Source organism: Trichechus manatus, unplaced genomic scaffold, assembly GCF_000243295.1.
Source record: "Trichechus manatus latirostris isolate Lorelei unplaced genomic scaffold, TriManLat1.0 scaffold00102, whole genome shotgun sequence".
Taxonomy (NCBI): Eukaryota; Metazoa; Chordata; class Mammalia; order Sirenia; family Trichechidae; genus Trichechus; species Trichechus manatus.
In genome coordinates this window covers 10003818-10026327 of record NW_004444038.1, presented here as the reverse complement: position 1 = coordinate 10026327, position 22510 = coordinate 10003818, and the positions used below count along the sequence as shown (strand labels likewise).

At 45.1% G+C, this 22510-nt stretch overlaps 1 protein-coding gene and 1 non-coding gene across 6 annotated transcripts in view; both read right to left on the bottom strand.

Annotated features, from left to right (window-relative positions):
* Positions 1–22510, bottom strand: part of MCF2L (MCF.2 cell line derived transforming sequence like) — a 247809-nt gene that overhangs the window by 216761 nt on the left and 8538 nt on the right. The gene's annotated exons all lie outside the window — the stretch shown is intronic.
* Positions 4651–4721, bottom strand: TRNAE-UUC (transfer RNA glutamic acid (anticodon UUC)). Its single transcript has one exon. It is a non-coding gene; the product is annotated as a tRNA-Glu (tRNA).

The following is a 22510-nucleotide window of genomic DNA, read 5'->3' as shown; positions in this document are numbered from 1 at the left end:
GCCTGAGAAGCCCCCTCATGCAAACCACCCCCCCGCAAAGACAACCGCTGTTCTGACTTCTCATCATGGGCTGTCAGTTTTGCCTTTGAGCTTTATCCTTCTTTTTTCTGGTGCGGTGCCATTAATTACTTTTGTGTGTGGCATTTCCAGCCATGGTCTTGTAACTCCCACCCAGGTGACTGTGTGATAGGGTACTTCTACCAAGGGGATTGGTCAGTTTTGCCTTAAAAAGAGACAATTCCAGAGCAGGGAAGAGGAGCCCACCACCAAGGAAGGAGAGATCCTGTAGCAGGAGACGACGCTGTGGGCTTCCCGGCCCACGGAGAGAGAAGGCTGAGTGCCTCTGGGCAGAGGCTAAGGGCCAGGGAGATGCATGCCTGCAAGCAAGGCTGGGGAGAGGCTATCCTGATGGAAGGTCTATATCCAGAGTGTTCCTGATCCTGAATTGTAACTGCTACTTCCCTAATAAACCCCATAATTGTGGGTACGGTCTGTGAGTTCTGTGTGGCCATTGCGATGAATTGTCGAACCCAGGAGAGAAGTAGACAGTGCTGTGGGAGGTGCAGTTGGTGTCAGAATTGGTAGAGATGGTGGAGAGAGGAGGTGTGTCTGACCTCCACCTCATAGGAATCAGCCTTGGGCTGTTGATCTTGGTTGATCCTGTTGATCTTGTGGGGTTGGAGGAGGTCAGACGCCGTCCCCACACCGTTTTTACATCTGACTTCTCTCACTCAATGTTATGCCTGTGAGTTTCATCCCTGTTGCTGTGTGTGTTGAGTCTCATTGCCATATTGTTGTTGTTACTAGCTGTCGTTGAGTTGCTCCCCCCACCCCTGGCTCATGGCGACCCCATTCACAATGGGATCAGACCACTGTGACCCATAGGGTTTTCACTGGCTGACTTCTGGAAGTAAATCTCCAGGCCTTTCTTCCTAGTCCATCTTAGTCTGGAGGCTCCGCTGAAGCCTGTTCAGCATCACAGCCACACGCAAGCCCCCACTGACAGACGGGTGGTGGCTGCACTTGAGATGCATTGGCCGGACTCATTCCTGGGTCTCCCCCATGGAAGGGGAGAATTCCACCTCTGAACCCCACTGCCCTCTTCATTGCTGTAAAAAAACCCAAACGTGACGCTGTCGAGTCTATTTCGACTCATAACGACCTTACAGCCCGGAGTGGAACTGCCCCCCAGGGTTTCCAAGGAGCAGCTGCTGGGTTCGAACTGCCGACCGTTTTTGGTTGGCAGCTGTAGCTCTTAACCACTACACCACCAGGGTTTCCACCGCTATGCAGTCTTCCTAAAACAGTGTTTGGTGAGTACTGTGGTCAAAGGCAGGACACACACCGGACCCTTTTCCTACTTCCATCACGGCCCAGGATCTGACTTAGGGCCGTGTTTTTTAACAAAAAAGGTCGGGGCTCTGGTTTGGCCCGCCTTCAGTGGAAGAACCTGGGAAAGGTGAGGCCAGCTGCTCGGCCAAGCCCACCAACAGGACCGTGCTGGGTGCTGTTCCTCCTTGTAAGCCCAGCACCTGGGTCTTCGCACCGTGTCTCACTTGCAACTGTCAGAATCGACAAATGAGCCAACCAGTCCACGCTGTGGCTCTAGACGGAGCCACATGTCAGATCACTTCTAAATGATAAAATGTTTAACAGGGAGTTTTGAATTGAAATGCCTTTTGTCATTCTGGAGCCCTGGTGGTGCAGTGGTTAAGAGCTCCGCTGCTAACCAAAAGGTCGGCAGTTCGAACCCACCAGCCGCTCCTTGGGAACCCCGTGGGGCAGCTCTACTCTGTCCTATAGGGTCGCTATGAGTCGGAATCGACTCGACAGCAACAGGTTTGCTTTAGTTTTAGTTTTACCCTTCTTTAGGATGTCTTAGCTCTAACAGAGAGAGCCAGGCTTGGAAGCTGGGCAATCAACATAACCTGTAAGTCACTTTCCAGTTCTGAAATTCTGAGGCTTCTATAATTCAGGAATAAAGTCATCAATAGAAAAACAACTTGTTATAGTCCAGAACTTGATACTCTTAAACCTGGGCTTTTTAAATAATGTTTTTTTTTTAATAGATAATGACATCACAACTGACCAATAATGACAAAATCTAGTGATTATGCCCAAATCATATAAATTTAGAAATCGATGAAACCATAGGTAACAGACAACACGGTATTTTAGGTCTTTCATAAGCTGCATTTTCCATCATTTTTCAAAGATGGATTCAGGCTCGGCTGGGCTGAATTTTAAATAAAAATCTTCCCTCTACTGGGATAAACATGCACATTTGAAACGCTCATTTATCTGCTGTAGTTGAAGTTCTAACACAGATCACATGAAGCAATGGTTTTGTGTCTGTAATATATGCCTGGGGAAATGCCGGCATGTCCCCCTAAAGACAGACCACCCTGCTCACCACTGTATCTGAGTGTCCACACGTAGCAGACCCTCCCCCAGCGTTCGATTCAAGAATCGGTGAACAAACCGGCACGTCCTCGTGAGTGAGTGATCTCCTGGGGTACGGCGCCTCACCTGCCAATACGCTTGACTGGCCTTTCAGAAAACAACAAAGTGATGGAGGCATAAAATTATAAAACACGTAAATCATGAGGACCTAAATCTACACACATTCAACAACTTTTTAAACGCTGCTATCATTTCAATATTAAATAACGTGCTCTCACTTCTGAAGGACTCAGAAATTAAAGTACGTTCAAAAAATGTTATCTCTAAAGATGAAGCATCCTTACAACAATGAAGTCACATCTGGGGCATTAATTCACTGTCTCTAATCTTGCTAAAAATTTCACTAATGAAACTTTATACTGGTTCTTTCCTTTAGTGAATTAAGTACCAACACTGTGGTGTGACTATAAAGTTTTTCTGCTTTGGGGACTGGTCTCATTTCTTTAAAACTAGTTACAAAAGAATAAAGCCAAAAATCAGAACATTTGCTGAAACCCCAACTTAGTTACACAAAAGCCACTTAATCTCTAAAATTTAGACAGAACAACAAGCTCTTTTACATTTTCAAATTTACAACTTAAAATTGTCTTGAAAGTCTCCTCCCAAAAGTTTGATTTCCCCTTAGCATTTGTGTATCTTTTGGGATTTAAGCAGGGACAATGGTTCCTCTGAGGAAGAGAAGAAAGCATTCTCCTTTAGAAACCCACTCATAAAGGGCTGTGTGTTAAAGCCTCCAGATTAAACGCTGCCCTTTTTTAACACCAATCATCTTGGAGAATAGTATTTATTATTGGACCCAGAAGGACATCTAACTACAGTCCTTTCCTCTTTGTTCCATACCCTCTCAGAGAGCTCCTTTTTCTTTTAACTTGCCTGGAAAATCACCACAGGCTTCATTATTTGGATCATTCATATAATGACATAATTAATCATATGTAATAATAATAATGGAGGCTGGCATTCCCTGAGCCTCTAGAAGCACTGTGAGCCTGGCACTTGCGAAGTTGTGCGTGTGTAACAACAACAGTGACGACGAGCCTTTACCGAGCGCTTCCTGCCTGCTGGGGACAGTGCTTCCCACGTCAACCCTAGGAGGTGGGTACACTCACTGAAACCATTGTACAGGTGAGGAGACTGAGGTCCCACACAGCTGGGAGAGGGCACAGCTTCATGCATTAGTGTTGCCAGGGATTCTGGCCCCAGAGTCGAGCTATTAATCCCTCTAATACTCAAACCAACTCTCTGAGGGAGTGCTATTATCATACCTGTAAGGTGGAAAACCTCACTTCCACATTTCATCCAAATATTACTACAAGAACTTCAGTATATTTCAACTTCAGCATTACAATTCTCATTTAGGCAACTCGATTTTTATGTGTATCAAACAGTTAAAGTTAATTTATAACTATTTTGAAAGATGGAACAAATATTTCTCCAAATTCAGTAGTATAAAATGAATGTGACCAGGTACATGATCAGAAATATAAAAGTGCAAAGATACTATTTACAATAGTGTAAATTCCACTCAAAGGAGTAACAATGTTTACATAGAAATGATGGTGAAGAAATGGGGTTAGACAGAAACAGCTCCCAACTATAAATAACACACCTGTATGTGGGGTCAGTGGCATCACGGGGGCGGGGAAGGGTACGGATCGCACCCCCTAACACTGTCGCAGGGGGTCACACCAAAATGACTCCAGGGTCCACTGTGGCAGCGGGTGAGCCAGCGCTGCTGGGGGAGGGGCCACCAAGGCAATGGCCTCACTAGGGTTGGTGTCATCTGTCACCCAATGGGGTAAGTCATCACTCCCGCACCCGCCAATGGCACACCCGCCAATGGGCAGAGAGGAGGGGCTCTGCCTTGGCTAATGGGAGAAGGGAGGAGCTGTGAGGACAGGGCCGGAGGGGCGGCCACGGGGGAGGTGATACCAGGAGTTAGCACACTGGGTGATACCAACCCTAGAGACGGCACCATGTGGAGTTGTTGTTAGCTGCCACTGAGTGACCCTGGACTCATGGGGACCCCAAGCACAACGAGATAGTAGGGTTTTCATCGACTAATCTTTAGAAGTAAATCACCAAGCTTTCGTCCTCGTCCATCTTGGCCTGGAAACTCCGCTGCAACCTTCTCAGTATCATAGGAACATGAGGGCCTCCACCGATGAGTGGTGGCTGTGCTTGAGGTGCATTGGCTGGGAATTGAACCCAGGTCTCCCACACGAAAGGTGAGAATTCTACCACTAGACCACCAATGCCCTCAAAGCAGATACACAAAAGGCGGTTTTATTTTCTGTAGTTAAACTGCGTAAGACTATATTTGGTTAAATTCTGAGCTCTAGGGGACAGTAAAAATTATTGTCTTCTAGAGAAAATGTGTTTATCAGCTATAAGATCCATTTCATGAGTAGCAGAAGGTTGAAAAGCTTTTCATTCAGTGCTTGCTAATTTTTATCAATTGTAACAAAATTAGGCTATGACTTCAGTCTTGTTTCTTTTATATTTACTGGTCCCTGAAAGTCTAGTTCTGGGGTGAATTCTTTGTTATTAAGCTGGTTTAGCTGGCCATCAGCAAGAGCTCTCTCACCAGAAAATCTGCAAAGGCAGCTCATAAGAACATGAGAATCATGATTCTTTTATTTCCATGAGACCAGACTTATCTAACACAGGACCAGCACGGCAAACACACCAATGAAACCAAGACTGAAGCCAAAACTTGCAACAAAACCGGTCAGACTGTGTGGTCTTTGTAGACTCCACACCATTAGGGTCTGAGGGTGAGGGTACAACATGGTCCTTATTCTTAGGAAACTCTAACTCCAGCTGAGAGGGCAAAACTAAGGCATGCAGCAATGAGCAAACAATGCAAAACAAGACACGATTAAATGCCTAAATGGAAGCTATATGTTAACGGGGCGGGGGGGTGCGTAAGGTCATTAAGAAACAGCTGGGACAATCAGGAATTGATTCAGGCAGGAAGGAGACTCTGAACCAAGCAAACATATGGAAGGACGTTGGTAACACAACCATCACCAAGAGGGACGCGGGGCACAGGCAGACCAAAGAAAGCAGAGGTGGGCGTACTCACCGACAAAGAACCCGCTGATTCAACGGATATAGTGCTACCAGCTCAAGACCCACCTAAGGAAGCAGCGTTTCAGTGTGTGTGTTGCTGAAACAAAGGGTAATTAGGAAACAAAGCAGAAGGTGATTGACTTCTACAAATCCACATTAATATTGTCCTCCTGAAGATCCTTAAAGCATATTTTGGAATCTCCTTCAGGGGCTCATTTTTATTTTAAGTATGTTTTAAAATACACTTAGTATCTTTTAAACCCCTCCTCAACCACTAAGAGTGGCTGAACTCTCCCAGACAGCTGACCCTCATTTACAGCAAAGTCAACTGCAGATGGGAATCTCAGAGAAATTAAAATATTCTGAGCAGGAGTAGCAATTTTAAAAGGAGCCCTGGTGGCACAATGGCTAAAGCACTCACTGCTAACCAAAAGGTCAGCGGTTCAAACCCACCAGCTGCTCTGTGGGAGAAAAGACCTGGTGATCTGTTCCCATAAAGATTACGGCCGAGCAAACTCTACGGGGCAGTTCTACTCTGTCCTATAGGGTCTCTGTGATTGGGAATCGGCTTGCCAGCACACAACAACGACGTCGATTTTAAAAGCCACAGAATCAGAGTTGCAAGAAACACTGCAGGTCCCCAGCTAAGCTTCCCTCTACAGCAGGACCCCTCCACAGCAGCAGTCACGAGCAGTCCCCAATTCCACTTCAACACCTTTAATGGTTATGCTCTCAAGGTGCTCCATTTTTGGAGTTCTTTGGAAATATGTTCCCTTTTAGTCCAAACCTGTTTCCTGTAATTTCTACTCATTGACTGATTCACTGCTCTTTGCTGTAGTCCCCGGAGACAAAGAGAACACCTCCATTCCTTTTCCCACGCAACAGCACTTAGAGGGCATGGGCAGGTCTCTGCTGTGTCTTCTCTTTCCCCCAAACAGTAAAAGAGAACGCTTAAACATCTAATAACAAATAAGAAAACGGAATTACCCAAAGACCTGCTGATAGTCTTCTTCTCCCATCGCATGCCTCGTTATTCAGTGATGACTATTCAAACCATACTACCTGGAATAATCAGCTGTTGCCGCAATAATGCTGTGTAACAAACTACCCCAAAACTCGGTGACATACAAGTGATACGCATTTCTTCTCCGGCTCACAGACCTGTGCCACATGTCTCATTGTGGAGTCCAGGCTGGAGGGGCATGTTCTCGTGAGGGATCACCAGGAGCACGAAAAGCCAGCCGACTACGCAAGCCCATTTCAAGTGTCACATCTGCCAAAGTCAGTCACACAGCCAAGTGCAAAGTCAAGGGTGAGCAAAGTACGCTCTGACCACAGTGAAGAGCAGGGGGATGAATATTTACCAAAAAATAATCCAAACTGTCTCAATATCCAGTAGTTACACTCTTTCCTCTTGGTTCACACGGACATCGAGACAGCCTTTATCAATCCAGGCAGTACATATACAAAGCTCCTTTGACCTTTTGGTCTCATGTTATCATAACAATAATTATGAATTAGTGTCTCTTTGCTAGTAGATGATCTTTCCGAGTACTCACGATCCATTTGATCATCTATGACCATCAAGTTTCATCGGTTTGTAGCTTCCCGATTGTTTTGTTTTAGAAAATTAGAAAAGCATTCACACATATGCATCTTTTGGTGTTTCACTTACTCGCCACAGTTTGTCAATTCACATCAACACGTTCTTTCTGTATCTTGTTAGTTCAACAAACATATGAAGAATGTTTTGTGTGCCAGGCCCTGGGGAGACAAAGTCAAGCAGGGCATCACTGCAGTCTCGACGAGCAGATTCGGCAGAGGGACCACAAAGCAAACGCTGAAGTCCAATAAAGACAGGTGCTAGGATGGCAGTCGGTGGAGCACCGGGGGGCACAGATAAAGGAGCAGTATATACAGTGGGAAGTGCAGTGGTCACACACTCGGCTGCTAACTGAAACGCTGGCAGTTCAAACCCACCCAGCAGCTCTGCAGGAGAAAGACCTGGCGATCTGCTTTTACAAAGATTACAGCCTAGAAGACCCTATGGGGCCGTTCTCCTCCGTCACATGGGGTCACTAGGAGTTAAAAATCGACTCAACAGCACTTAAGAACAACAACACATGCAATGGACTCAAACACGCCAGCGACCATGAAGATGGCAGAGGACCAGGCAACCTTCCATTCTTTTATATGTAAGGTTGCCACGAGTTGGGGCTGATTGAATGGCACCTAACAACAACAAATACGCAACAGGGGAGAAGCGCTTCACAGAAGCGACCCTTGAGTTGACTCCTGAAAGAGGACCAAGTGTTAACTGACCAGGCAGACAGCAGAGGGCAGGGACCTTCGAGCAGAGAAAACAGCGCACACCAAAGCCCACCCAATTTGACTCAGTCTGAAGCATTCACTATAGGAGTCAGGTGCTCTGTTTTTATTTTCCCAAATAATCTGAGCCCTCTCAACTTTATCCATCCTGCCTTTCTAGGTTGAAGCTATGAACACAAGCAAAAGAGCTGTTAGCTCTGCTTTGTGAGTCCTGCCTGGGCCAGTCACTTGTCCTTTTGCTCTCAAATCCATTCTGACCTTCTCTGCCCCCACTCTGTATTCCCAGGTTTCCCTGCCCTCAAAACTCCAGGTCGTTTCTGCCAACTGGGGTCAGGGGGAGACTGTGGAGACCAGAAGGCAGGAGGAGGGGAAGACCAGCCACGGGCAGCACGCCTGAAAGCAGCTCTACCTCTGGGTGGCTCCAGCTCCTGCTGGGCAGCCCCGGCTTGGCTCTGCCAAGGGCCCCGCGTGCTGTGCTCCGGTAAAACCATCTCTCTCTCCCCTCCCGGTGTCCCTCCAGACCTGGGGATGGCAGCCACTTCCTGCTGTCCGTAATCTCTGGGTTGCCTCGTTGTCTCGTTTGGCTTCTTAGTTTTTCCGTCGGCTGTGTAAACAATTCCCTCTATTCAACCCCTTCTGTTAGAAATCCTGGAATTGTTTGTTTTCATAACTCGATTCTGACTGTCATTCAACCTGTTTTCACTCTTCCACCTGTCCCAAGTTATCAGGTTCCCTCTATCTTTTCTTGTTTTCAGTGTGCATTTTAGAAATTCTTTTACTGTCCTAAGAACACTCATATGTCTCAACACATTCTGGGCTTAATCAAGTCTGTCGGACACTATTCTTGAGTCCAGGGCCATTCTTTTCATATTTGCCCTGCATTTGTCCTCTTTCTTCTATCTTTTCTTCATGTTTTCTTTGACTTTTAGAGCTGCAACAACCTCCTAAAAATCATAGCTACACCCCTTTCACAGCTCCTTAATTTTTGGATAGCTTCTGTGATCTTAATATATATATAAATGTGGTAAATACACATCCTTATTTTGTTTTTAAACCAAGTTATATGCTTTTTCACAATTACTTTTTTGGTTATACATTTCATAAAATGGCTATCCAATATGTACTTTTCGCTTTCACCATTACAGGGCATTTAACCTATTTTCAGTTTTTGTTTTCTTCTATCATAAAACACCGCTATGCATGTCTTTGTACTTTTTACTTACTTCTTTATGGTTCATACACAATAGTGGAATTACGGAGTCAGTTTCTTCCTGCTTTTATGGCATGCTACATAGTTCCTACATGACCCAAAAGAAGCGCAACCCGATTTACCGTAACGCCGTCAAAGCATCATTGCACATTTGCCCATTTCAGTAGCATCGTTAGCATGACCAAGCGGCGCTGTTGGCTCTGTGGTTACAGTGCTCACCTACTAACTGAAAGGTTGGTGGTTCGAACCCACCAGCTGCTCCGCCGGAGAACGATGTGGCAGTCTGCTTCTGTAAAGATTAGAGCTTAGGAAACCTTACAGGGCGGTTCTATTCTGTCCTATAGGGTTGCTATGAGTCGGAATCGAATAGAAGGCAGTGGGTTTATTAGCATGACATTTACTTCCATATATAAATCTTACAGGAAATGCTAACTCATTGTTTTAATGTTCTGTCCTTTACTTAAGAGTGTGTTTCTTAATATCCAAATAGTTATTTCAATTTTGTTTACTTCTTATTTCTAATGTTATTGGCTTATGATCACAGAATATGATCTGTAAGCTACCTTTTTTTTTTTGAGCAGTTATAGGTTTACAGAAAAACTGTACAGAAAGTAGATTCCCACATACCTTCTCTCCTCTGCAGTCTCCCCTATCACTAATATCTTGCCTTAGTGTGCAACAATTGTTACCATTGATGAACCAACACCGATACACTATTATTAACTGAAGTCCCTAGTTTGCATTAGGGTTCATTTCTGTGTTGTATAGTCCTGTGGGTGTTGACAAAGGCACAGCATGCGTCCACTCTCACAGTATCAGGCAGAACAGCTTCATTCCCCTTAAAATGCCCTGTGCTTTCACCTATTCATGCCCCCCCTCGTTCCCTAGGTAACTTCTTTTAAAACTACGTATTTTGTGACCAGGTACGTGATTCTCCTATATCCTTATTTGTTTACTAGAGTGGTCAGGTTTTGAGAGACACGTGCTGAAACTTCCCACTACTGTATTTTTTTATTACATTCTCCTCATATGTTTAATATTTTTATTTCATATAACTAGTAATTTACATACAGGTTTAGAAATAAGGCAGCTTCTTCATAAAATGATTTAATTTTACTAGAAAGAATGGAAATTCAAGTGTTGTCTGTCTGTGTTGACTCCTAATAAGCTGTATTTCTCTTGAGGATTTGTTCAGTGGGAACTTTTTATCATTATAATAAATTTTGAATCTTTAAGTTATTTTATTAGTTCTTCCTATGTAAGACAAATACTACCTATATTCTTGTTTCATTTTAGTTCTACTAATATGACTTTTTTGGAGTCCTGGTGGCGCAGTGGTTAAGAGCTCAGCTGCTAACCAAAAGTTCAGCAGTTCATATCCACCAGCCGCTCCCTGGAAACTCTATGGGGCAGTTCTACTCTGTCTTACAGGGTCGCAATGAGTCGGCAATAGGTTTGGTTTTGTTATATGACATTTTACTTTTTAAATAGACTCACCCTGTGCATTCTGTCATTTCTAACTGCTGAAACGTTTCGTACTCAGAAAGTGTCACTCTCACTACTGAATGCCGACTAAGTGCCAGGCACTGCTCTAGGTTCTGGGCCACACGAAGGCCTGCTCCGCTGCAGGGAGGGAGTCAATCTACTATTACAGGTTGTGCTCAGTACTGATTAAAGCTCTGAAGGAGCCAAAGCTGGGTAAGGGCACGGTGCCTGATGAGGAGAGAAAGGGCGGGTCAGAAAAAGGCCTCCCAGGAGGAACTCCCCATGCAGATACCTGAGTGAAGGGGAGGAATGATCCCTGCAGAGTCTGGGAGGAGAGAACATGTGGACATTCCTAGAAGAGGGTGCAGCAGGTACAAAGGCCCTGCGGTGGTGAGGAGCTTGTCTTGTTGGGACCAGGTGACCCAGCCGTTGTGTGTGCAGAAGAATGCTTGAGATGGGGGTGGAACCAAGCTGGCCTCGCCGAGGCCCTTCTAGGCCAGGAGGGGTGGGCTTCATTCTGAGTTTGGTGGGAACTCATTAAAGGGCTTTGAAGTGGAGGAATGGGGGCAATATGATCTCTAATTTACATTTTAAAAGATAGCGCTGCCTACCTAGTGGAGAAAGGATTGTGAGAAACGAAACAGAAGCAGGGAGGTCTGTTCTGAGGCCCCGGGAGCCACCTAGGGGTGAAATGAAGACTGCCTGGAGGAGGAGGTTGTGGGGAAGCACACTGGGTGTTTTGTTGTGGTGGTATTTTGTTTTTAACTTTGAGCTACCCGAATTTTACCTGGCAAAGGGCATGGGGAAATATGGACTGATGGGTTTTGCTTTTCTATATTGGTGTTCAAATATTCCAGCAGCACAGACTAATATTTTTCTGTTTTTTGTTGTTGCTTTTTATTCATCATACATTTTTTTTTGTTTTTTACATAATTAAGGATGTTTCTAGAATCTATCATATTCCATTGGTTTATATTTTGTATTTGTGTTAAACAAGTAACATATTACTTTAATGACTTGCTTTATAAAACATTGAAGCATCTGGCTAGCAGGTCACTCATTCACTTTAATCCAATTGCTTTTTGCATTTGCCAGTTTGTTTTCCCCTATGAATGTCTAGTTCTGTTAACATTCTCCTGATATTTTTGTTGGCATTTTATTAAACCTCTAAGCAGATGTCTTCTTTACCATATGTATACTTTTTTACTTAAGGTACATGCTAAGTCTCTTCATGAAGTTTTTATTTTTCCCCACTCAAGTTCTATGGTTTTTTCGTAACAGTTTTTTTTTTTAATATCCAACCAAATTAATCACTAACTTCTATATTTTGAGTCATAATTACATGATCCCCGATTTATTTATTAGTTATTATTAATATAAGTGAAGGCTTTCTCTTTCCTCCAGAAATGGTGTCAATTTCATACACTCAGAAACTTACTGGACTCTTTTCTTGGCTAGCTTTTTGGTTGATTCATTTAAGCTTCATCCACAGACATTTCTAGAATCAGGAATACATGCCAGGCACTAGGAGTCACAAGTGCTCTTGTTGTTCGCTGCCGTCAAGCTGACCCAACTCACGTCGACCCATGCACAATCAGATTAGACCTTTGTGGTACATAGGGTTCTCACTGGCTGATTTTTTTAAGTAGCTCGCCAGGCCTTTCTTCCTAGTCCATCCTAGTCTGGAAGCACCACCAATACCTGTTCAGCATCATAGCAACATGCAAGCCTCCAAAGACAAGGTGGCTGCGTGTGAGATGCATTGGCCACGAATGAAATGTGGATCTCCCACACAGAAGGAGAGCATTCTACCAAGGAACCACGACTGTCCTCCAGGATCCATGGATACAGGGTGAGAAGCAAATGCTCCCTGCTGTCAGGAAGAGATAGCCTGGAAGCCTCACACCAAAAACAACTCACACACAACCCCCACTCCCCCCAATTCCAGTCTTCAGCACCCCATGGCCTGTGGGCCACATGAGGCACACTTAGCATACAGGCTATATCTAGATTCAGGAAATCCTCAATCAAAAGATAAACAGGACTGGAGTAAATGTCCTAAAATAAAACAGAAAACTTGCTACAGCTGCTGCCAAGAGAAAAAGGTGGGCGATGGAAACTGTGTCCTGAGTAGCTTTACGTTAGACCCTGCCCAGTTTAATTCATGACAGAGAAAACCTCTCTCGATACAAGGTCTACAAGACACAAGATAGTTCACCTTTCACGATTAAGTGGCTCATAAGACCATTTAAGGAGAGATAAAATAAACCAAACAGAAAACTCACAACAATTTGTTTGCAAGCTTCTAAGATTGGCCACATTTGAAATCTGCGCAGCTCTCAAAAATCTTTCAATCAGAAGGAAGTAAAATAATGCTTCATGTATCCGCAGCTGTTGCATTTCAGGATAAGACGCTAATTCACTCTGGTGGCCAGTGACCTGGCCCTCGGGAAGGAAAGTCTCCTCTTCATGACTCCTGCATCTTCCCATCTTCCTTTTCTCAAGTACCTGTCTTCAGTCAAAAGACGAAAAACGCCACCTGGTGCCATTTCTTTCATTTCCTTCTGAAGATTTCCTAGTGCCCAGAAGTGGCTCCCTGTGATTCCCTGGTGGTAATAAGTCACAATAAACAGGTGACGGCTGTTGGTTTCACGGGCCTCAGCAGACCCTGTCACACCCTGGACCCCCTCTCAACTGCTCTTTCCCTGCTTGGAGAGCCGCCCAGCACAGATCACTCAGTTTGCCTCCAGCTGACTGATCACAGTCAAGTCACAAGGGCTGGTGGGCACTGGCAGCTTCACGGAGCGCGGGCTGCTTCCCCAAGGGTCTGGCTTAAGCTAAGAAAGCCCGATTTGTCGTGATATAACAGTATTTCTCAAACTGTGGTCCCTGGACCAGGTGTCACCTGGGAACTTGTTAGAAATGCAAATTATCAGGCCCCACCCCAGACCTACTGAAGCAAACCCTCGGGCTGGAGCCCCAGCAACCTGTTTTACCTAACACTCCAGGTGAGTCTGGTGAAAGCTCAAGTGTGAGAACCACACGAGAACGTGGGCCTCACCTCCGAGATTCTGATCTAATTGGTCTGGACTGAGGTCTGGGCATCAGGATTTTGAAAGTGCCCAGGTGATTCTCACTTCCAGCCAAGGTGAAGAAGAGCCACTTTAAGCTTTGCTGTGTGTTTGCTTGAGGGAGCCTGGGGCTGAGCAACTTCCAGCCAGTTCTAAGTGCTGAAGGGTACTCCTGGGCAAGGAGTCAACGTCCAAGGTCAGAGTGGGACAGAAAGGAAGATGCCTGCTGTCTGGTTCCTTGGTAGAGAGCAGCTTTTGTCCTCGCTCTTGCTCCTGTCACGTTCTTCCACTCACTCATCTCTCAGCCACAACTTAGACGCCATACCTCCAACTTCAGTCTTCACTGCTTTCCCTCTAAACCCTTTTTCTTTCTGTGTCTCCAATGTCTCATGATCAGTGGGGCCTCTTCCATGGTTAGCTGCTTAAGATTCAGTGAGTCCCTGGGTGGTGCAAACAGTCAACATGCTCGGCCGCTAACTGGAAGGCTGGAGATTCTAGTCCACTCAGAGGCACCTCAGAAGAAAGGCCTGGCAACTTCTGAAAAATCAGCCATTGACAACTCTGTGCAGCACAGTTCTACTCTGACACACATGGGGTCACCATGAGCCAGAGTTGACTCAACAGCAACTGGCCTGGTAAGATCCAGGGGCCTTTGTATGACCTGGGGGTGGAGCACTCCTATCATGACTGAGAATATAAGCAAACCTTTCTTGACCCCTTTAACCTTCTCTTCCAGGAGCCAAGAGACCAGTTGTCTTTTACAAGAGGACAGCTGGGTCAGGAAGATTAGCCCAGGGGTTGCCCTGCGGGTCTCTGGACCAACTCCCCATAGTCTCATGCCTTCTGGTAGACCAGTGTAGAAACAGGGTTTTTAAAAGGGCTTCAAACTGTTCAGGTTCAAGCCCCTGCTAAGAATTTGCATTTCCAACAAGTTCCCAGGATGTTATACATAAGAATCACCTGGGGACCTTGTTGAACTGTAGATTCCGATTCAGTGTATCTGGGGGTGGAGAAGCAAATTCTCAGCAGGGAACCTGTTAGAAATGCAAACTGTCAGCAGGCATTCGAACTTTAATGATCAGGGTTCGAAGCCCTAGTGTTTAAGTGTGGCCACCTCCTCTATAGAAATCCGCCAAGCACGCCCATGGCATCCTCCTCCAGCCTCGTTTGCCTGCATGCTGAAGGAGATGCCCCTTCAGAACACATTTTCAGCGGTGTCTTCCTTTCTGTCCCACCCTGACCTAGGATGCTGACTCCTTGCCCAGGAGTGCCCCTCAGCACTTAGAACTGGCTGGAAGTTGCTCAGCCCCAGGCCCCTTGGAACTGAGACTCTCAGGCCCCGTCAAGCAAGCACAAAGCAAAGCTTAAAGTGGCTCTTCTCCATCTTGGCTGGAAATGAGAACACCTGGGCACTTTCAAAATCCTGATGCCGCCAAAATACATATAAAACTTCGACAACTTAACAAGAACAAGACAAATCACCCAATCATAAAATGGGCAATGGACTTGAATAGACATTTCACCAAAGAGGACATTCAAATGGCCACCAAACACAGGAAAAGATGCTCAGCGTCATGAGCCATCAGAGAGCTGCCAATTAAAACCACAATGAGATACCATTTCATTCCCATTAGGATAGTTAAGATATTAAAAAAAAAAAAATGTTGGCAAGAATGTGGAGAAACTGGAATCCTTATCCATTGCCTGTGGGAATGCAAAATGGTGCAGCTGTTGTGGAAAACTGTGTGGTGGTTCCTCAAATAGAACTACCAGATGACCTACAATTCCACTCCTAGGTATGTACCCAAAAGACTTGAAAGCAGAGACTCCAACAGAGACTTGTACACCAATGTTCACTGCAGCCCTATTACAATAGCCAAACGGTAGAAACAACCTAAATGCCCATCAACGGACGAATGGATAAACAAAATGGGGTACATACGTACAATAGGATACTACTTAGCCAGCAGGAGAAATGAAGTCTTGATACGTGCTACAATATGGATGGAGCTGAAGGCATTATGATGAGTGAAATAAGTCAACCACAAGAGGACAACTATTATCACAACAGAGGGTTCTGGACAGAGCTGGAGAAGGATGTAGAGCATAATTCTAACTCACAAAAAAGAAAGACCAGATTTACTGGCCTAAAGGAGACTGGAGAAACCCCGAGAGTATGGCCCCCAGACACCCTTTTAGCTCAGTGGTGAAGTTACCTTCAAGGTTCACTGTTCAACCTGGGAGTGGACAGCCCAGTAAAACCATGAGAGTAACGAGGTACAAGAGTCCAGTGGCAAGGCCCAGAAGGCAGAAGGGGAGTAGGAAGCTGATGATAGGGAACACAAAGTAGAGTAAGGATATTGTTGATGTGTTGTGAGATTGTTAACCATTGTCATAGGGCAACATTTGTAGTAACTGTTAAATGGGAGACTATTTTGTCCTGTAAGCCTTCATCTTAAGTGAGAACGACAGCACAATTAGAAGAGCGTAGTCAATGTCACTTAAATGTGTATGTAAAAAAATTTTTGAAATGGCGTATCTTTGGCTATGTGTATTTTCACCAAAAAAAAAAAAAAGTTGAGAATTTAGAGGGTTAAAATGTTGGGTTGTTAACCAATGTCATAAAACAGCATGTGTGCTACTGTTACATGAGAAACTATCTGTTCTGTAAGCCTTCACCTGAAGTACAATAAAATATTAAAAAAAAAAAAACAAACAAGAGGACAACTATTGTATGACCTTACTTATACAAAAGACCAGAAAAGGCAAATGTATAGAGAACAAAGTTTATCAGTGGTTACCAGGGGCAGGAGGGCGGGAGGAAGGTGGGGGAGGGGGGCCATGGTCATGGAAATATCACTGTGATTAAGGGCAGGGCTGCGAGCTGATTATTAATTCTGTCAATAAGTTTGTACACCTATAAAAATTTGAACTGGCAAAAGCTGTGCGATATAGTCACAGCCACTACAAAATAAATAACTAAAAGAGTAGCTGCTTATGTACAACCAGACTCCTCATGGGATTTGGTTTCTTGGTTTGGAGATGTAGGCCGTGGTCTCCTGGGACATTCCGGCGAACCAGTGTAATAACATGTTCAGTGTTTCTGTTCTAGGTCCTACTTCGATGCCTAGTGCCTGGGGTCTTAAAAGCTTGTAGGTGGCCATTCAAGGCACAACAGCTGGTCTCTAGTCACCTGAACAACAGAGGAACGTGTGGCTAACTGCCTCCATGATCAGCTGCCTCCTTTGCCATGAGACCAGAACTGGATGGTGCCCAGCTACCATTGCTGAACATTTTGAAATCAAAGATTCCATAGAAGAATCTGATCAAAAAGGGGAAAATGCAGAACGGAATTTCAAATTCTCATTGACTCCAGACTTCCCGGAGCCATGAAGGTTGGATGAACCCCTGAAACTATTACACTGAGATAATCTTTAAACCTTAAATGAAAACTATCCCCTGAAGTCATCTTAAAACCAGATAATAGTTTAACTTAACCAGTAAAAAAGGTCTGCCTTGAGCATTATGTTCCTTTAAGAACTATCTATATGGCATCAAGCTGAGAAGAGCAACTCGGAACGCTGGGTAGGAACCTGAGAGGGTGGTGAATTTACGTTAACGGGGGAGGAACAACTCAGAAAAGCAGGGTGAGAATGGCTGCACGACTCAAAGAATGTAATCAGTGTCACTAAAAGGTACCTGTAGAAACCCTGAGTTGATGTATGTCTTGCTATGTATAGTCTGAACACCAAAATAAATAAAATTACATTAGAAAATAAAATACAATCTTGATGCCCAGGCCACAGTCCAGACCAATCAGATCAGAATCTCGGAGGTGGGCCCATGTTCCCGTGGGGTTCTCACACCTCAGCATTCATCAGACCCACCTGGGGAGTCTGGGAAAGCAGGGCGCTGGGCTCCAGCCCCGGGTTTGCTTCAGTAGGTCTGGGGTGGGGAGCCTGGGAATCTGCATTTCTAATAAGTTCCCTGGTAATGCCTGGTCTGAGGACCACACTTTGAGGACCACTGTGTTACATCAAGGAGCTCTGGTAGCTCAATGGTTAAAGTGACCAGCTGCTAACCGAAAGGTCGGCAGTTCGAAACCACCAGTGGCTCCATGGGAGAAAGATGTGGCAGTCTGCTTGGTAGAGATTTACAGCTTTGGAAACTCTATGGAGTTACTATGAGTCGGAATCGACTGGATGGCAGCGGGTGGGGTGTTACGCCGCCGTAAGTCAGCAACGCCTGACACTGATGATGCTTTAGGAAAGCTAAGTTGTGTGTATTCTCTCACACAGACACAAAAACTAGACCACTGACTTCACCCCACATGCCTTTGCCTTCTGCTCAGAATCTCTCAAATCTCTGCCTGACCGCCCAGTTACAAGAATCATTAAATATCCTCTATACATTGTTTACTTTTAAAAATAGTTCCATATTTTATAGTCACATCTATTTAATTAGAAATCCAAATTACATGGTATAAAATATTAGACGACCCTTCACAATGTTTATCTCACTTGCCTGCATAGTTTTCCTCCTAAGGGCCCATGACGTTTAAAACTGGACGAAAACAACGAAGAACCTGAATGCTGAGGGCAGCAGGCGGCCGGGGGAGTGTGCTGCGGCAACAGATGGAAACGGTGCTCGTGGACCTTAATGAGCAGGGAGGGAGTTTTGCCAGGATGCTGCGGTCACTACCTTTAAAGCTCTTAAACTCAGTGCCATGAACAATTCCATGCAGAAATGCACACACCCCAGACCTCAGGATTTTTTTCCTCTGATAGATACAATCAGAGGGTGTCAGATTATTATACCTTCATGAGAGTCCTGAAGAAGCCCCGGTGGCGCAATGGTTAAGCGCTGAGCTGCTAACCAGAAGGCTGGCGGTTCAAACCCACCAGCTGCTCCACAGGAGAAAGACCTGGCGACCTGCTCCTGTCAAGATTTACAGCCTAGAAAACCCTATGAGGCAGTTCTACTCTGTCCTACAGGGCCACTATGAGTCAGAATCGACTCGATGGCACACAACATGAGTGTCCTGGGAATGTCCTTACTGCCTGAAAGCCCACTTGTGTGGCTCTGGTCCCTGAGCACCTGACATTTTGCTCAGCCTCGTTTCTTAGGCAGTTTGCTTTCCAGGAAGGGTTTATGGCTAAAAGCAGCAAGCAGCTGCGTGTAAGGTGATGCACAGGGGGTGCCTGGCACTGCACAGTCATGAAATCCTAAACCCAGGCTTCTTGGTCTTTCCACTGCATTTCCAGTTGTGGAAGAAACTCAGTTCTTAGGGATTAAGGTCTGTGATATAGCTGGGGCCCTGGTGGCACAGTGGTTAAGAGCTTGGCTACTAACCAAAGTTGGCAGTTTGAATCCACCAGCCGCTCCTTGGAAACCCTATGGGGCAGTGCTACTCTGTCCTGTAGGGTCACTATGAGTCAGAATCAACACGATAGAGGAGACCACCATTCTGCTGCCAGTTTAGTCACCATGTAAGTTGTGGATCTGGGACTTCTCACATCAATTTTCCCTACTCATCCTGGAAAAATCCTGGAAAAAATGTTAGAACTCACAATTGTCTTGTTTCCTTTTCTATCTTGAGATTAAGAAAGCTATTTTTTGAAAAGGCTTACCACTTGTAAATGAGCCACTCTTTACTCAACAGCATAACTAAACTCTTTGGGCCTACATCTCAGTGAATCTTGTCATATGTGCATTAGAATGGAGTTTCAGTTTCTTCCAGCTCCGAGGGACTCAGGAGTCAGGGGATCCAAATTCCCATGCTATTTCTGCCACTTGCTGGCCTAGCGCTTAGGCAAAGGGACTTAAGGTGCCCATAATTCTATCTCCTCAGCTGAACAACAGGAGTGTCCACCACATGGGAGAGCTGCGAGGATTAGATGAGACCAGGCGTAGGTAGTTAGCGTCGAGCTTCAGTCCATGTTAGCCAAACCCCAGAGGAACAGCCTGTCCCAGACAAGTCAAAGTCCACAGGAATGAAGAATGCTGGTTTAGGAGCAATGCGGAAACAGGCGAAAGGGAAGCCCTTGCTAATTCTGCCTCTTGGAATACGGAGATTGTACCATTAGGGCATAATGTTAGGCTGGGATGTGATTTGAGGGAAAGCTCTACAGAGCACCCTGACCTTCACTTGGAGGGGTTGCTCAGATATCAGGAGATCACGTTGGCCGTGAGAACATGGAGAAAATGGAATTTACATGCGTTTTCTGTGTCCGTTAGAGCTACAAATAACAACGCGGAAACAGCTACCTTTTAAATGACAACATTGTTCTTCTGGTTGTTCAGGCCAAAATCCTGGAAGTCACCCTTGATTCTTCTTTTTCTCTTATTGCCCACATCCAAGCCTGTCATCTCTGTCTTCAAACTACATCAGAATCCCAGCAGCTCCCACCGCCCACACTGTTACCACCCTGATCCCGACAGCCACTACCTTTCTCTTGAACCGTGGCCGAGGCCTCCCGTTGGCCCCCCTGCCCCGATCCCCCGGCTTCCACTCAGCCCCTTCGGTCTCAACAAGCAGCTAAAATGATCCTTGAAAAACCTGAGTGAGATCATACCGTTCCTCTGCTCACATGTTCCAAAGGCTTCCAATTTCACTCAAAGTTAAAGCCGAGGTTTGAACAGTGGCCTGCAATTCATGCGTAATCTGGCTCCAAACCACCTCCTCCCCCTCCACCGTCCCCTCCCCCTCGTGCTTCTCTCTGTCCCCCCCCACCTCCTATTCCGTGAACACACCAACCACACAAATAATTGCTTCCAAGCTACATACACATTAATAGCTGTGTTATGCACACAAGACTCTTTCAAAAGTTTGTATTATATATATTATAAAAAATAATTCTTTGGTTGGTTGCACAGCATGGCGAATACAATTAATGTCACTGAATTGTACATTTAAAAATCGTTAAAATGGCTGAGACTGCTTATGTACAACCAAAAACTTCACGGGATTTGGTTTCTTGGATTGGAGGTTTAAGGTCATGGCTTCATAGGACATCCCAGTTAATTGCCCTAATAACATGTTTAGTGCTTCTGTTCTCCCTTCTAGTTAGTTGCATAGTACCTGGGGTCTTAAAAACTTGTAAGCGGCCATCCAAGGCACAACAATTGGTCTCTATTCACCTGGAGCAATAGGAAGAAGGAAAGTCAGGAATAGAAGGAGGATATGGAAGGGGTGGCTAACTGCCTCCATGAACAGCTGCCTCCTTTGCCATGAGACCAGAACTGGATGGTGCCCAGCTACCATTAATGAACAGTTTGATCGAAGATTCCATAGAAGAATCTTGATCAAAAGGGGGAAAATGTAGAACAGAATTTCAAAATCTCATCAATTCCAGACTTTCTGGAGCCATGAAGGTTGGATGAACCCCTGAAACTATTGCCCTGAGGTAATCTTTAAACCTTAAGCCAAAAACATACCCTGAAGTCTTCTTAAAACCAAATAATAGTTAAGCTTAACCAGTAAAAAATGTCTTCTTTGAGCATTAAGCTCTTTTAAGAATTTTCTATATGGGATCAAAGTGACAACAGTAACTTGAAAGAATAGAAAGGCACCTTAGGGGGCAGTGAATTTATGTTACTGTCAGAGAACAACTCAGAAAAAGCGGGTGAGAATGGTTGCACGACTCAAAGAATATAATCAATGTCACTAAATGGTACATGTAGAAACTGCTGAGTTGATGTGTGTTTTGCTGTGTGTACTCTCAACAACAAAATGAGTAAAATTTTTAAAAATGGTTAAAATGGCAAATTTTTTTGTTATATATATTTTATCGGAATAAATTTTTTTTAAAATTCTTAGGCATTCCAGGGTTAACTATTTTCACCTATTAACTCAAGCATACCTCACCTCTATATAATTTTTCATAAAGGGAAAGCTCATGGCTTATCCTCACAGTCTAAGCAGAGTCTTAGCCTGCCTTTTCATCAGGCTGACTTTTCTTCAGACAATTCACACTGGCTCATGGTCACCTGGAATTGGGCTGCAGCTGTCAGAGGCACCGGGGAATCTGACTCGGCATTCCACTCAGTAGATTGTTGGTGACAGCAGCACCTGATTCTGGCTTCCAGCATCATCTGGAGAGGGACCAGCCCGGGCATGTGAAGCCCCACCCAGGAGAGGCAGGACACCACACAGGTAGCCCCTGGAGGAGGGACAGAGGCTCATTTCCGGCCAAGGTGCAAACTGGCCAAGGAAGAAGGAAGGGCAGCAAACACAGGCTCCACCAAGAGCAGCAGTAGCACTGGAGCAGCCGAGAACGGAAGTCTGAACAAGTTCTCACAGCGGGTGGAGGGCCCCGTGCGCTCTGCAGTCTTCCCAACCACACGCTCACAAGTGGGAAATACCACCAGCAGACGCTGTTCTTAACTGGCATGTTGGGTAGGAATATAAGAACGAGGGGAAATTCTTACTTTTCAACTTTGCCTTTTTAAACGAATCACGTCAATTTTGCTTCAACTGAGCTTTTTCACGAGCTTAATGTAATTCAGAAGCTCTCATAACGGAAAGAGTTTGGGATTTGGTCAGAACAGGGACTGTCAAATTCCAGCTCTGACACTGGCCAGCCCTGCAAACTGCTTAACAACATGGAACTTCGATTTCCGCACCTGCCAAATGGGGAACCACAGAGTGGTTAATCACACAAATCGGAAGAGATAATATATGGAAAGTAAGTAGGACTATCTAGGACAGAAAGGTTAAGAAAAACAGCTCAAGAGAGGCCAACAGACACGTGAGGAAATGCTCGCCATCACTAGCCAGTAGAGAAATGCAAATTAAAACCACACTGAGATACCATCTCACCCCGGCATTGCTGGCACAAATCAAAAACACTGGAAATAACAAATGTTGGAGGGGCTG